Source organism: Solanum lycopersicum, chromosome 10 (genome assembly GCF_036512215.1).
Source record: "Solanum lycopersicum chromosome 10, SLM_r2.1".
In the NCBI taxonomy this organism is placed as follows: Eukaryota; Viridiplantae; Streptophyta; class Magnoliopsida; order Solanales; family Solanaceae; genus Solanum; species Solanum lycopersicum.
The window spans coordinates 62,928,348-62,943,483 of NC_090809.1; the positions used below are offsets into that span (position 1 = coordinate 62,928,348).

The window sequence follows — 15,136 nt, forward strand, 5'->3', positions numbered from 1 at the left end:
CATAAGTGAAATCTAAAATTTCTAACATAGTTGTCTCAATCTATTCATCATTTTAATAGTTCATAACAAAATTAATTATCTTTAATATTTTTTTCGTGATTAGTATAGTAGACGGAGCGTTTCGTTTCCAAAATGAAGGCCCATATTCAGATAGCCGGCCCAATGCACATGATGATCTCTTTAAGTTTTGATAATAAATAAGGATGTTTACACAAATAGCCAAAATATGTTCGAGAAAAGTAAAGAGAAAATAGAACTTGATATACATATATTTTATACTAATTATACATACTTATAATAGTATTACCTGTAAAATAACACAATTAAAACTTGAAAGTTATAAACATGGTCATTGGGTTGTTCTCTTAAATAACTTGAAATGAGATTATTCGTGTCATGGCAAAGTTAGAATTTTGGATAAAATAATTAAAAAGATTTGACAAAATGGTATATTTGATAATGTATTGTATTATTTTAATAATTTGATAGATTATATCTTTTTCTGTCGTTACATAATGTCACATATTCATAATTTAAATGATAAAAACATACAAGAAATCGTAGTATACCGGACAAAACTATCATTAAAAAGTAGAATAAATAATATACTAGAAACGCTTTATATATTGCGTGATTAAAATAATCTAGTTATCTCAGTGTAGACCACGAATTCTACAACTAAATTATACGTACGATTGCAACAGCCTGGCCTCTTATGATACATTACTGTTTTTTTGTAAAAAAAAATAATGAAAAATTATACATCGAACTAATATTAAATTGTTGTATGTATAGTTACATGACTTTATTATTATGCAGGTCCGAATGTGATATCAGTATCAGTATTTATATTGTGTTTTGTAATTGTCTTATAACATTTTTAGTGTAAAAAACAAGAAAAAAGGGAATCTAACATAGAAGAATAGTACGAGGAACCATGTGCTTGGAGGTTTTTATCATGTTAAAATAATGTTATAAATAGCCAACAACATAGGAATATGTTAATTTTTTAATCTATTTTTAGGAACTCTCCTTATAATGAGGAAGTGAACATCTTATATATTGCTAATTTTCTTTTTAAGAAAATACTAGTATTGTGTACCCCCATTCCATTTTGTCTGGTTAAAAAAAAAATATATATATATTCACGATAAAAAATTTCAAAATGTTTTCTAATAAAAGTGATTTCGTATTCAGGGAGACTCAAATTCGAGTTTTCTTAATTAAAGATTAAGAAATATTAATCACTCCATCACAATTCTAATTGGTAACAAAAATTTATATTATATTATTGTACATTTGACAAAATGGTACTAAGTTGATACAATTCATACATGACTTGTGATAATATTCTTTTTTTAAAATAGCTAGTAAATAGATGTAAAGTCAGAATTTTAATTTTATAGTAAAATTGATGTAAATAACTTTTTAAACAAAGTTTATTTCATATTGACGGTTATTTTGTTGTATTAAAAATGATATGCATAGCATAACTTTTTTTTAAAAAAAATGTTTTGTTTTAGAAATATCTTTCACCTTATTTAGAAGAAGAAAAAAAGGCTTGATTTGAGAGCCCTCGTGATTATTTTTGTCATTTTTATTGTTTTATTCAGGATTAACTATTTCTAGTACTATTGTTCCATGACTTGGTAGCCGATAGGGATATAACTAGAGACTATCGTATGAATTTATAACTTATGACTTATAATCATATTTCATAAGTCTTAACTTGCTTTTGACTTATTTTGTTATTTTAGCTTAAAACTAAATGTATAAAAATATATACTTTATCTTATTCATACACTATAAAATAGTTCAAAACTATTTTAATTTTTAAAAACCTACAAATAAGGCCATTCAAACACATATACTTATTAGTTAAACAAGGAATTTTTTTTAATTATTATTTTTAACTCGAGGAGCTTCCACCCTTTTTGATCTTTCAGTGACTCGGATACACAATATTCAAATTGAAAATAAAAAATATTTACTATCATTTGAATAACTCCCTCTCGTCGAAACAAGGAATAGATCTAGTATCTACTAAACTTTAATCCAAAAACTATTTATGTTTGTACAACCTAAACTTACCAAACGTACCTTAACATATAATAATACTTATAATTAAAATAAAACATAAATATAAAACATGCCAATAATTAATTTGCTGAATAATTCAACTCAAAACCCTATAGTACTAAGTCTCCACTCATATAATATTCTCTCTCTCTCTCTCATAGAAGCACACAATAAAGCTCACTAACTCATGGCATCCATAGATCTATGCACACTCCAAAGTCCCCCCCCCCCCCTATTCATAAGCCATGGCTCTTCTAATTACTAGGATGGTCTTTTTAATTCTTTTAAAACCTAAATTATCATATATTTTTTTTGATTTCACATATCAAGTTTTTTTTATCTAGTTAATATGTGTGTCAAATATCCTTTTGTTGATCTAAAATCTCAACATATATGTGAAGATCATACTCTACAAAGATCTTCCCTTATTCTTCTTCTTTGATTGTTTATGCTTAGCTTTTATATAAGCTCGATCAATCCAGATTCGTGTAAGGGGAAACTTTGATAGGGATTTTTCATCTATAGGGTTTGAATCCGAGATCTCACAATATCTTTGATAGTCTTTTTCTTTCTTTCTTAATTTATTTGATTCTACTTTTGATTAATTGAAAATTGATGGCAAAAGTAGTATGTTTCAACATATTTGCCTTATTAAATTTAGGGTTTTATATATAAAAAAGAAATTCCTCTTGAAAATCACTTCAATCTTGTCATTGAAACACTCAATTTTTTTGGTGTACAAGATTTTGTTTTTGATTTCAATGTTAAATCATAATTTTTTTAGTCTCCATCAGCACCATGAGTTATTTGCTTTAATTTTGTTCTATCATATATCTTGTGTACACAGTCGTTGTTTGTAAATGCAGCACTATTAAGATTCTCAAATATTCTGACATTTAAAAAGCAATTAAATGTGAATCTTGATGATGCTGCATTAGCAATAAACGACTAAACAAACAATTGTCATGGCCCCTGCAAAAGGATGACACACAAATACAGTTTTATCGAATACCTATTTCTCGATTTCCAATCATGGTATGTAATTTCCTATTTCTTGGAAGATTTAAATTGTATATGTCATGAATAATATTATCGATAGTGAAAATTAGTGTTTTATCTTATAAATGATCTGTAAATAGTTCGTCAAACATTGTAAAATTATCATTGTGTCATGTCTTTGCTTGAAATTGTATCGTTTGTTGAAGTCAAAATTAGAGAAACTATCTCAAAAATGATCTTTAACGACAATTAATTAACGGTAATAGCTTAATTTTTTATATGTATATTTAACTGCAATCAACACTCTTTATATATATCTCTAAATTCTTTAGCAACATTGGATTCAATGACACTAAATTAATGTCAGTAAAGACTCTAATATTCTTTATTAATGTGTTTATTTATCACCGTTAAAAGTTATTTTTATTATATCCAGAATGTATGATGCTGTTATTCTTTAAGAGAATTATTTGGGTTTTGACTTGAGTATAAATAAATTCTTTTTGTACTATAATTACCTATAACTTTATCTTTGTATAGAAATGTGACATAGCCATATTGTCATTAAAATGTAATGTGATTTCATTGATTGGTAATTTATTGCTAATTAGAGGGATTTAAGTTATATACACTAACAATTATTATAATTTACATCTATAATAAGTTATTTGTTATAGGTTACTCACTTATCAATATTTGTAGTATACGTGTTAAAAAGAGTCATCTAAATATTTTCTATCCTAGTAAATGCTTAAAACTTACAATCAAGTATTTTTTTTTGTGGATTTATGTTACATATTAATAGTTGCATATAGTTTTAAACTTTACATGTCAAAGTAGAATAGAGATTTATTTATAAAATATAATAATTAATCTTATAAATAAACTTATGTAATAAATGCTTTTACATCATCAATATATAGAATTTAAACTCTATTTTTTAGTCTATGAAAATTAAATTAGATTTCTTTCGTTAAACAAACACTTTGGATTTACTAAATCAAGATTAGTAACATGAAATTTCTGAAGTCAATATGTACAAGTCTATCTTATGTCTCGATATTCACATTAGGATCTTGAATAATCTGAATTTTAGGGATCTCATGTGATAATATAATCCATTAAAAAGGGTCCCCAAAATCTTTGGTTAAAGACAAAAGATTATCCTTCAATTTATCATAATCTTTGAGTAATAAACTAAAAATAAACATATAAAAATGTTGCAAAATTAATTGAAATTAATAGAAGTGCCGATTACAATAATAGTAACATATTCACTGTGATTCCATAAGTAGGATTGAGTTGGAAGAGGTGAGGTATATACCCAAACGAAGGTATAAATATTATTTTCAATAGACCATCGACTAAGAATAACGTTTTCAAAATAGATTTGAGAACAATAATTTATATAGATCTCTACTTTTGCAGAATGCAATACTTATAATGATGTACATTTACCTTTTTTGTTATTTTGTTGGAAAATTAAAGTCATTTTGTACCAGCAAACATATAATAATAGTGCAGCAAGATGGAAGAACAAATTATATAGGTTGGTCCCTCAATTTGTATGATCAAAATGTACCACATTTAATATTTATGTCATTTCAATCAATTTTGGTCCCTCCATGAGTACTATTGAGCAGTAGTATTTAGTACTTTTTCTTCAAGTAGATTATGAATCCAACACTAATGTTCTGCAGCTGATTGGTGTGTGTATACATAGATTCTGAACCACAATTCCTTTTTGCTTGCTCGCGGTTCTAAATAAAAGTTATTTAATTTATATGTACGTTACATAAATTTTTTAAACATAAATACATTAATTGAGTTAAAGTTATTGAATTCTAATGTGTCACATATGTGCATGTGCACCTTATGGCCGGGGGTCTTTCGAATCCCATTCAGTGAAAAATTAAATTATTTATTTATGGTTAAAATATTTTTTTATGTATATATAATACATGTCAAATTTCTTCAATTAGTTAGTGTGTTTATTTCTTCAGATTTTAAAAATTCAATTTCCGTCAGTGTATTTGTGGAGAGAGAGAGAGAGAGAGATATGGGAGGAGGAATACAAGAATTATATTATTCATTAAACAAGAAAAGATATATATAAACTTCATCAATACAAAGTCTCAAAATATAACAACATAATTTGGTTACATAATTTATAAAGTGAAGAATCACATATAGCATAGTGCATATTGCATATTGCATCACTAGTTGAATAGAGAAACACAAGTTGATTCCTTTAGATTGAATCATATCCCCCCCCCCCCCCAAAGGTTTTAGTCAAAACAAACTTCACATAGCCAGCAGCAACACAATGCAAAGAGGCTTTGCAAAAGAAAAAAAGACAATTAGAATAGTTAGATTAGTTCATGATATAATTAATTATTAGAAAATACTATACTATATATGTTTCTTATGATTTGAGACCAAATAATTTTACTTAACTAACTTACCATCCTTCCAAGAACCCTCTTTCTCCTCTTGGCTTACTTCTTGGCCACCCTTTCATCTTTTTCTTCTTGTTCTCATTTGGAGTAAATTCAATGGGATAGCCTTTAATCAATATAAAGTAAAAAAAAAAAGTTACTTTAGAGTGAATGTGATATTAGTTATTGCATGTACACATTTTAACTTTTTTTTTTTTACATATATATTAAAATAATACGAGCAGAAAACAATAGGTTCAATTGAATTCGTCTTATCTCTCCACCCCACGCCATGAGTTGTTGTGCACGTGCTTGAGAATGTGAAATAAAGAGAGGTGTGTGTTGGGGAGGGGGGGGAGTTGAACACTGTGGTGAAGCTTGAATTTTCGCAAAGAAATTCGTATATCTGTCATATTATATAAATTTATATACACACATACCTAGAGGAGGTGGTTGATTTACTTGGTTTTCTTGCTTTTGCATATTGAAAGATGGTGTATATGATTAAAAATATAAACAATTGTTTTGATGCAAAGTTTGCAAGTATTTGTTTCTATTTTTGCAAATGCTACCCTCTATTTATACAATTTTAGGCAAAAGGAAATCAGGATGCAACATCCAAGTGTAAATAGAATGTTTACTTTTCCATATGCTTTACCAAATTTCTGAGAAGTCGAACTTTTATTATTATTTTAGAGAGGTGATACGTTTGATCAAGTTTTTAAGGAAAAAGATAAAATGTTTGTGAGTAGTAACAGAAGTTACATTTGAAGGTTGACGAATATTTTACTCAAAAACTATTGAAATTCTGATCGCGCTAATATTAATAAGAATACTTTTCAAATTGATTAGTCAAATATAAATTACTACTCTATAGAAGTTTTTTTTTTTGAAACATATGTTTGATAACAAATACTTCTAAATAACCTTGATTTTATAAGATTAACCAAATAAGTTATAATTGTGTTAAGTAGTTTTTGTGAACAACATAAGTTGCTTAATCGTGTGATAGAATGGTTTTTTTTTTCTTAGTGGAGAATTTACTCAAAAGGAAGCCAAAAATGACTTTTTTAAAAAAAAATAAATACAAAATAAAGTAAAAGTATGAAGAAAAAAAAAAGAGGAAAAAGCTATGTAGTTGGTGACATGTTGATTCACTAAAATACATATAGTACTATACTTTCCTCCTAAGTAAACTTTTTTTAAAATTGTTTTGAAGAAGAATATATTCTCTAATCTTATATTTTTATATTTATTGTTGGACTGTCCAATTAAAAAAAATAAAATCCCCTAATTAGAAAGACATTATAAGTTGTTTTTTTTTGTTCAAACTATGAAAGATAAGGAATTTGTTGGATTGAGTTTGGAATAAAAGATTCTTTTGTTTATTGGAATAAACCCTTCATATTATATTGGCTTAATAATATATTGACGATGTTAGTAAGTTTTAATTAAACTTAAACACTCAAAGTATAACTTGTTTAATTTGGGCATTTAAATATATGAATGTTCCTATCATATAATTTTTTAAGGAAAAATTATTAATTTACATTTGTTTTATCATAATCTCTAAAAAAATTTATCATTTTAAAAAATTTCAAAAATCCCTTCTTGAAATAATCACTTTCCTCTCGTTGATACATCTTTATTCCTTTCCTCTCAGATACATCCCTGATCCCTCCACTATTTATCCGGACTGTATCCCCTCTATAATACATTCCGACCCTATGTATCTGGATGTCTTGTCCCTTCTCTGATACATTCCCCTCTTTGCATATGTATATGAATATCTAATGATATATTCAAAATTTTAGTGATGTATTCGAAATTTATAATTTTTAAGAGTATTTTGCAATAAACTCTAACACATTAAATTTATAAAAATTAAACATTTATTATTCAAATTTGAATAAGAATATTGTCAGCCCTAATGAATAAGGCAGCCCATTGCTACTTTGAGTATTCTTTACTTAAGGCCCTAGATATGCCAGTTGGTTTAAAAGGCCTTTGTTGACTCTTCAAGTCCACTATACTATCTTAAAATGTATCTCCTCTTTCGTAATTTAAGCGGCATATTTTTTTATAATTTATACGATACATTTTTTTCTTACTTTGTCCTCCAAAGAATATTACCTTTTCTTATTTAATCACTATTTAATGGCATCATTTTAATCACGCTCAAGTCACACTTGAAACAAGTATTAAAGCGACTTGAATAAGAATAATTTGCTAAACATAATAAAAACTTCTTTTATTTCTTAAACTCCGTAAAAATAAGCATCAAATTATCTTTAACAAGGACAATCTGATAATAATAAACTTAATAATGTTTTCTACGTTATCACATATATTGGGATTAGCTAAAAGGTATACACACAAAAACAAAACTATTAAACATTTGGACCTACCCTAAGTAAAATAACGCTATTATTATTTCTAATGTGACGTGAAAGAGCATTGCAAATTGCTATAATATTAAAAAAGTCACTTTAAATTATTACCTAGGTATATATTTTTAATTTTCTTGTTTTGATAGAAGGCCAGTTGGATTACCTTGTAATTTAGTGAACTTTTTGACACTTATATATAATATAATAAAAATACACAAAAGTATTGGCTTATTTTTATTATTACTGTTACGTTCGAATATTTATTCATTGTTTGTAATACAGATTTACGAAAGACGTTAACAAATAAACAAAAAGATTAAAAAACATACACCCTAGTCCTACTTGACTAGTGACTCTTTGCTTTTCCATAGCCCTTGAAAATCAATTCCCAAAATGTTCATTTCATATTTCACCTAGTAAATAGTAGAGTCTGTTCGAATAGATTTATCGTTTATATTTTTTTAAAAAATAAAAATTTTAATGAAATATTTAATTTAAAAAAATTAATCGATTCAAACTAACTTGTTAAGTAAGATTTTCTATATATTCCAAATGGGGACATATCACGTCATATGACTTGCATCAAGTTTTCCACCGGCCTATGTCTTTTTTCCTTAGGTTGAGAAAAGCATTATCCTATTCCCATATCCTCTTGGGTTTTTTCTTTATCGGTGTTAAATAAGTTATATTAAAGTTTCGATTAAATTTGAGATATTATAGAGTTCACTTGTGAGTAACGCTTTTATGAGAATTTTTTTCATATTTAGGATTTAAATATGAATCTTATAATTAAGGATCAAACAGTCTCATCACCGTACTAAAGGTTAAAGTAAAGATAAAACTCAAAATATTGAAAAACTTCTTAATATCAATATCGTGGAGTTTCACTTTCACAAGTAAAATTTTTAAAAAATATTTTAAATTGTTTTTTGTTTTTTACCTTAGATTGAAATAGTATCTTACATATTATTTGAATAGTTTTGATCTTTTAATTTCTTTAAAGTGAGATTTTTTTAAAAATCGCTATCTAATATTTTTCAGATTTTCATGGTTAAATTTTAATTAATTGTGAAGATATAAAATATCAAACGGGAACTCATATAGCTATTATAGTTTGGTAAATATTAAAAGTGCTCACTTTTGGTGATTCTAAATGACAATAACTGCTTAAATAATAATTAGAGGACTAATTTGAATCTATTATAAAAGATAAGGGTCCATTTTGGTCATTTCTCCCAAAATTCCATGATAATTACATGAGAGGAATTTGAAACTATATAAAAATTATTTATGAAATTTACCTTAATATTACACCATGCTTAGAAAAAAATTATACTCTTATATTAATAAACAAAATAAACTATTTATTTTATCTACATAAATTGTTGAATTCTCTTTATATAAGAGAAGTTTCTCATGTATATATATTATAAAATTACTAAGACAACTTTTTAAAAAATAGTCGAAATCACACAAATATAAATCCCACGTGTGATATTGTTGCATTTTTTTTTTTATATACCCTACCTACCTTGGTCCTCTATAATAATTATTTTTTTGAATCTAACTAGTTTTTCTTATTTAATTAATTCTTTTGCGTAATGAAATTTCATTTGTTCTTATTTTCTGCACCTGGAAATAAATAATTTTTTAAATCACTTGAAAAAAAACATGTTACAGCTCGAACACATGACCCCCTTATCTTCAAATAAATGATCATGGAGAAAGCAAGTTTTCTGTGATATTCCCACTACCTAGAAATATATTAAAATATTTGAGTCTCGTCTAAATTAAATAATTCTATATACGATGTGTAATTATATTATCATTTGAAAGATATGGCGACACACGCATTACACATAAAAATTTGATAATGAAAACAACCTCCATCCTCTATATTTTGACGCTATAAAAATTGAACAACAATTTTATATTTATAGTATTTAGAATAATGATAGATTCTTCGAAATTTATTTGAGAATATATTTTTTTTGTTAATATATATAAGGAAACTATGCAATCAATTACGAATGATATATATGCTTGGCAGCAATACTGCAACTTGAGTTGTGTACGTAAAGAAAACACCTTTATGTAGTATTTATGGACAAATACAAGTATATAATAATCAAATATTCACATAAATTTATTTACCAATTTTTCTTAAAAGCCCTATTTTTCGAAATGATGTAGGAAAGAAGAATTTTCACGCATTATATTGTTTTTTTCTTGGATTAGAACATTTTGTTATTTACAAGAAGTCCAAAATGACATATTCTTATCGAACCTTAACGACTTTGTCGTTTAGGTGATAAAAGGATAAGCTATTTTATACGAAAAATAATACTGAATTGTGAATTTGCTCACTCATTTAAATCGATCCAAACAAGTAATTTCGAAAAGCAAAGGCATTCTAAGGGTTGATTTGATAGGTGGGATTACAAAATAATAATTTCAGAATAATTATATTTATAGTTCGATTGAATTTTTAGTTTTGGAATTAGTAATTTCGTCATTACTTATACCATAATTGTGATTACTAAATGTTTGATGATAATCACTAATTCCTAATCTCCAGATGAAACACTAAAAAAAATCAGGTGTATTTTCCAAAGTTTTCTCCCAAAATCCTTCTAAAAGAATCAAGGTTAAAACCTAAAATAAAAATTCACGTACATACTTTAAATATAATATAGATAAATAATTGTTAATCTTTAATATATATACTGTTAATTGTATATTTTTCCTCTATTAAATTTTTAATCATAGACAAAGTTATTATTTATTATTTTTCTCAAATAACTATTTATTTAGTTATTATCCTAATATTGAGGATTTTGAAATTATTATAAATATAACTATTCTTTACACAGTTGACCAAAATTTTGCTTTTTAAATCTTCCCTTTTTTGAACTACATTAAAAGTTTTAAGATTTAAGACTTTAAAATCCATATTTATATACTATATGGTAAACAAAAATAATATTATTTAAATAACCTTTTTAACGTATCTGTATGAAATTCTAGTCATTTAGATAGATATACCGTTTATTTTAACATCAATTGTTATTTTTAAATAATTTTAATACTAAAAAAAGTCAATAATTGTATTGATGGATTTTATGGTAATCAAACACATAAAATGAATATCACATCATGGAAAACCATTTTTTTCTTCAAAAAAAAAAAAATACTTTTGTTATACAAAACATATAATTTTTTAAATACAATCAGTCCTTTTACAACAATTACATATTTTCTTTAACGTTTGTAAAAAAAAAAAAATCTCTATAACAATATTTTAAAAGAATATGAAATACCATACAAGATCAAAACCAATAAAAACATTACATTATAGGGGCAAAAAATAATAATTGAAGCTAACACATTACATTATAATGGCAAAAAAAAAAAGTGAAGCTAATTTTCTATGTTATGTGATAGGAACAAAAGAAAATCAAACAAATAACATATTTAATATGAATTTCAAGTTATAATTTTTTTACAAAAAAAAAATAAAAATTATCATATATAATTCAAATTTATATAATCAGATTTCTCCATTAATAAAAACCACCACCTTTTTTTTGTGGAATTCATTTTTTTATAATATGGTATATGCCATTTATTTTATAAGATCATTTTATTATAGTAGTCCAAATTTTTTTTCCAAATAAATAGCATTTCATTAAAAAGAGATTTGACTGTATTTATTTCTTTTTTATCTAAAGAGATAAAATTATTCAAAATACCAACCAACCAAATCAAAAAACATTTAAGCCAATGTTTTAATTTTGTCTTTATCTTTGACAACTTTTTGTCTATATATATATATATATATTATGCGTAGGATACAGCTGGCTTTTGAGTAAAACTAAAATTTTCTCTATAAAAACTTGTACCTTTTTCATTATTTTATCAACATTTTTTTTTACCCTAGATGGCTAGAGCAGAACAAAAAATCAAAGTGAAAGTTGAGTCACCAACTTCTGAATTTTATGTTGAAGTGAAGGCAAGTGATAAAGTGAAAGATTTGATCAAAATTGTGAAAAAGGTATGGGGAAGTGACTATATGTTACTTAGCCATAATTCTGTTGAAATGAAGGGTGATCAAACTTTGTCTACATATGGTGTTAAAAATGGCTCAATTATCAAAGTCACTGTTTTTGCTGAAGAACCATAAAAGATGATTAAATTTTGTAAGTTCATCTAAGATTAACTTTTTTTTTCCTTAGAGGTTGTGGTGGTGTAGGACTAGAGGATTATGGTATTAAGTTGATGGGGGAAAAAATGTAATTTGATGTTGTTGGATTGATCAAATGGGAAATTTTCATGTTGTGATATGATTTTGTTTTATGCTTATAATTTTTTGTGATGGATTAATTTATTTTTTTATCGTTATGTTTTGCGATTGAATTTTGATTCTGAATGTACTGACTTTAGATCTTTGAATCGCCTCGCTCCCAACTTAAGAATTAGTTTATGAACCAATAGTCAAGAGGAGAGCAATGGTAGTTCAATAAAAAAATCTTTTTATTATTTAGGGCTGTGAATTGTAATAAGATAGATACGATTTATCTACCCATTCATGAATTCATAATTAGAAGTCTCGATTTTCTTGAATATAAATAAAAATTTTGTTAGAAATTATTTCTTTCTGAATAAGTCTTACGCGATATGAATTTGATTGAAAAATGAAAAGAAACCTAGTAGGGAAGAAAAAAGAAAAGGAAAATTCCTTTTTAGTCAATCTAAGACCCCTATTTCTTTCTTTTATAAAAATTCATCCAACCACTAATTTTGTGAGTTTCTTGATTAGTTATTTTATTATAATTTTTTTTTCTTTTTCTGGGAGGATCTGAAGTTTTTTTAAAAAAAAAATTAAAATACTATAAGGAAGTAGAAGCCTAGAAAGACATAATTACCAAAATATTCACGTATGGAAGATATTCGATAAACACCTTATTGAAATTTGACTCGTCAGTAAAGAGTTTCCGATAGAAAATATATATTTATGAATAGAAGAACACAATTTACATAATATCTTAGGGGATCATAGCTCACTTATCGAAACTTAAGAAGGACATATATGAATTGAAATTTTTCTGTGACTTGCAGTCAATTGTTATTATATACTTAATCGACTTACATTAGTTTTAAAAAACTATAATATATAATTGATGAAATGAAAATAAACATATAACCTTACCCTGATTCAGATCATCGATATGCCGCCCGCTTGTAAAGTATAACCATAAAAAGTTTTGAATTAAAATATATTTTTTTTAAAAAAACTCAAATTAGTTCAAAAAGGTGTATATCTATCCTAACAAACTTTTAGAGTTGTGTGCGAGTTGCGGCATTTGAAGAAAAATTTGTCCAACAAAATAATCATCACTCACACCTAACAAATTTAAGTTTGTATAAACAAATATCTTAAAATTTATCCTACTAGTCTTCCTATTTTATGTAACCAAACCAGCAGCCAACAACTTGTAAATTACCCGTAAGACGCGGAGCCAGAATTTCCTAAGGGGTTTAAAATTTATAGAAATAGATATATGAGGTAGTTGAAAGGAATCGACATTTACTATATTTATACATATAAAATTATTTTAATCAAATATAAATAATATTACTTTCTGTTGAAGAAGGTTCGAATAAATCCCTTCCTACAAGGTAACTTATCCCTGGCTACCAATTAAGATAATTTAGGTTTATGCGAAACTTCGATATGAAATCATTTTTGTTATGAATTAAAATCATTTATAGTTACGAGGATAAATATTCAAGGAATTAGTAATTGAAATAACTGATACTTTAGGGAAAATCTGAATAAAAATTAAAACACGTCTAACTTATGTATATATGTTTTTTTTTTTTAAAATGTCATAATCAAAAGAGTCTGCATTATTATTGAATTAAAAGTATATAATGCATTGTTTTCTCCAATCCAATCCAATTAAGTTTGCTACCAATCCTCTAATCCCTTAAAAAAAGTCGTTGCCTTAAGTGGAAAGAAAGGAATAAAGTACGAAGATAAACATTTTTTGTCAATATACATATTTGTTTTTTTTTTGTTTACAAAGCTTTAAAGTATTATTTTCTCGTAGCTATCATGTGGTATTTGGTATTTGAGATAAGTTTAAATCACGTTACGAAATTAAGCCTTTAATAAATTATTTGATACGTGAAATGAAATAATCAAAAATATCTTCTGAGTTAAAATATTTCATAAGATATTACTCTTATCTTATCTTTTATATAAGATAAAACAATGTGATAATTAATTAACACCTCAAATTAAAAATGTGAAAGAGAGATTATTATGTTTATCCCATTAAGCAAAGTACCAATATTCCATCCCAAAATCTTATATATATATATATATACTCAATAACATTGACATATCCTCCAAGACAACTTTATATTATTTAAATCTTCAATTTCTTCTTTCCCCTCCTTTTATACAAACAATGGCTAGAGAACAAAGAATTATGAAGATCAAATTTGAGTCTCCAACATCAGAATTCTATGCTCAAGTTAGAGAAAAAAGTAGTGTAAGAGAATTGATGAAAAGAATAAAAAAGGTATGGGGAGATGAATACATGAGACTTTATCACAAGTCTAAAGAAATGAAAAGTGATCAATTTTTATCTGTTTATAATATCAAAGATGGATCTATTATCAAAGTTCAAGTTCTTGCAGAACCTCCCGATCATCATCATCATCAATCACTAAATGATATTTGCACAAACAACTTCAAGTTCATGGAGAACAACAAAAAATTAAATAGATTTTCAATTCTTCGCTTAATTCATTCTGTTTCTTAAAGTGTATACCTATATATATATATGATTGTTTCTCTAGTTTTATAGTGAAAGATCTTTTAGAAATATTCTCTCGATCTTTATAAGATAGAGATAATATTTGCATACATTGGATATGTTATTATTGTTATTGTAATAGTTTTATGTAATTAATGATTGTTCCAAAATTTATGCTAACAATATAATGATTCAAACTTCAAAGAATCAAGATTACTTCATTTGTTGTATGAGTATATATTCCATTTAATTCTCTACACTCTTTTTCTTGTTGTCCTCGAATGAATCATCTAATGCAATAAGAGATGATTTTTTTTTTTATAAATTGAAAAAGATAACAGGACAAATAAATTGAAACTGAATTAGAGGACTAACTATTTGAAATTGTTTTTAACTAAGATTA

At 25.8% G+C, this 15,136-nt stretch overlaps 1 long non-coding RNA gene across 1 annotated transcript; it reads right to left on the reverse strand.

The window, feature by feature from the left end:
* Nucleotides 1-5,138: 5,138 nt before the first annotated feature.
* Nucleotides 5,139-6,095, reverse strand: LOC101246679 (uncharacterized). Its single transcript, XR_183210.5, has 3 exons — nucleotides 5,957-6,095; nucleotides 5,544-5,643; nucleotides 5,139-5,415 (listed from the first exon to the last, which is right to left on the reverse strand). It is a non-coding gene; the product is annotated as an uncharacterized lncRNA (long non-coding RNA).
* Between the last annotated feature and the right edge of the window lie 9,041 nt (nucleotides 6,096-15,136).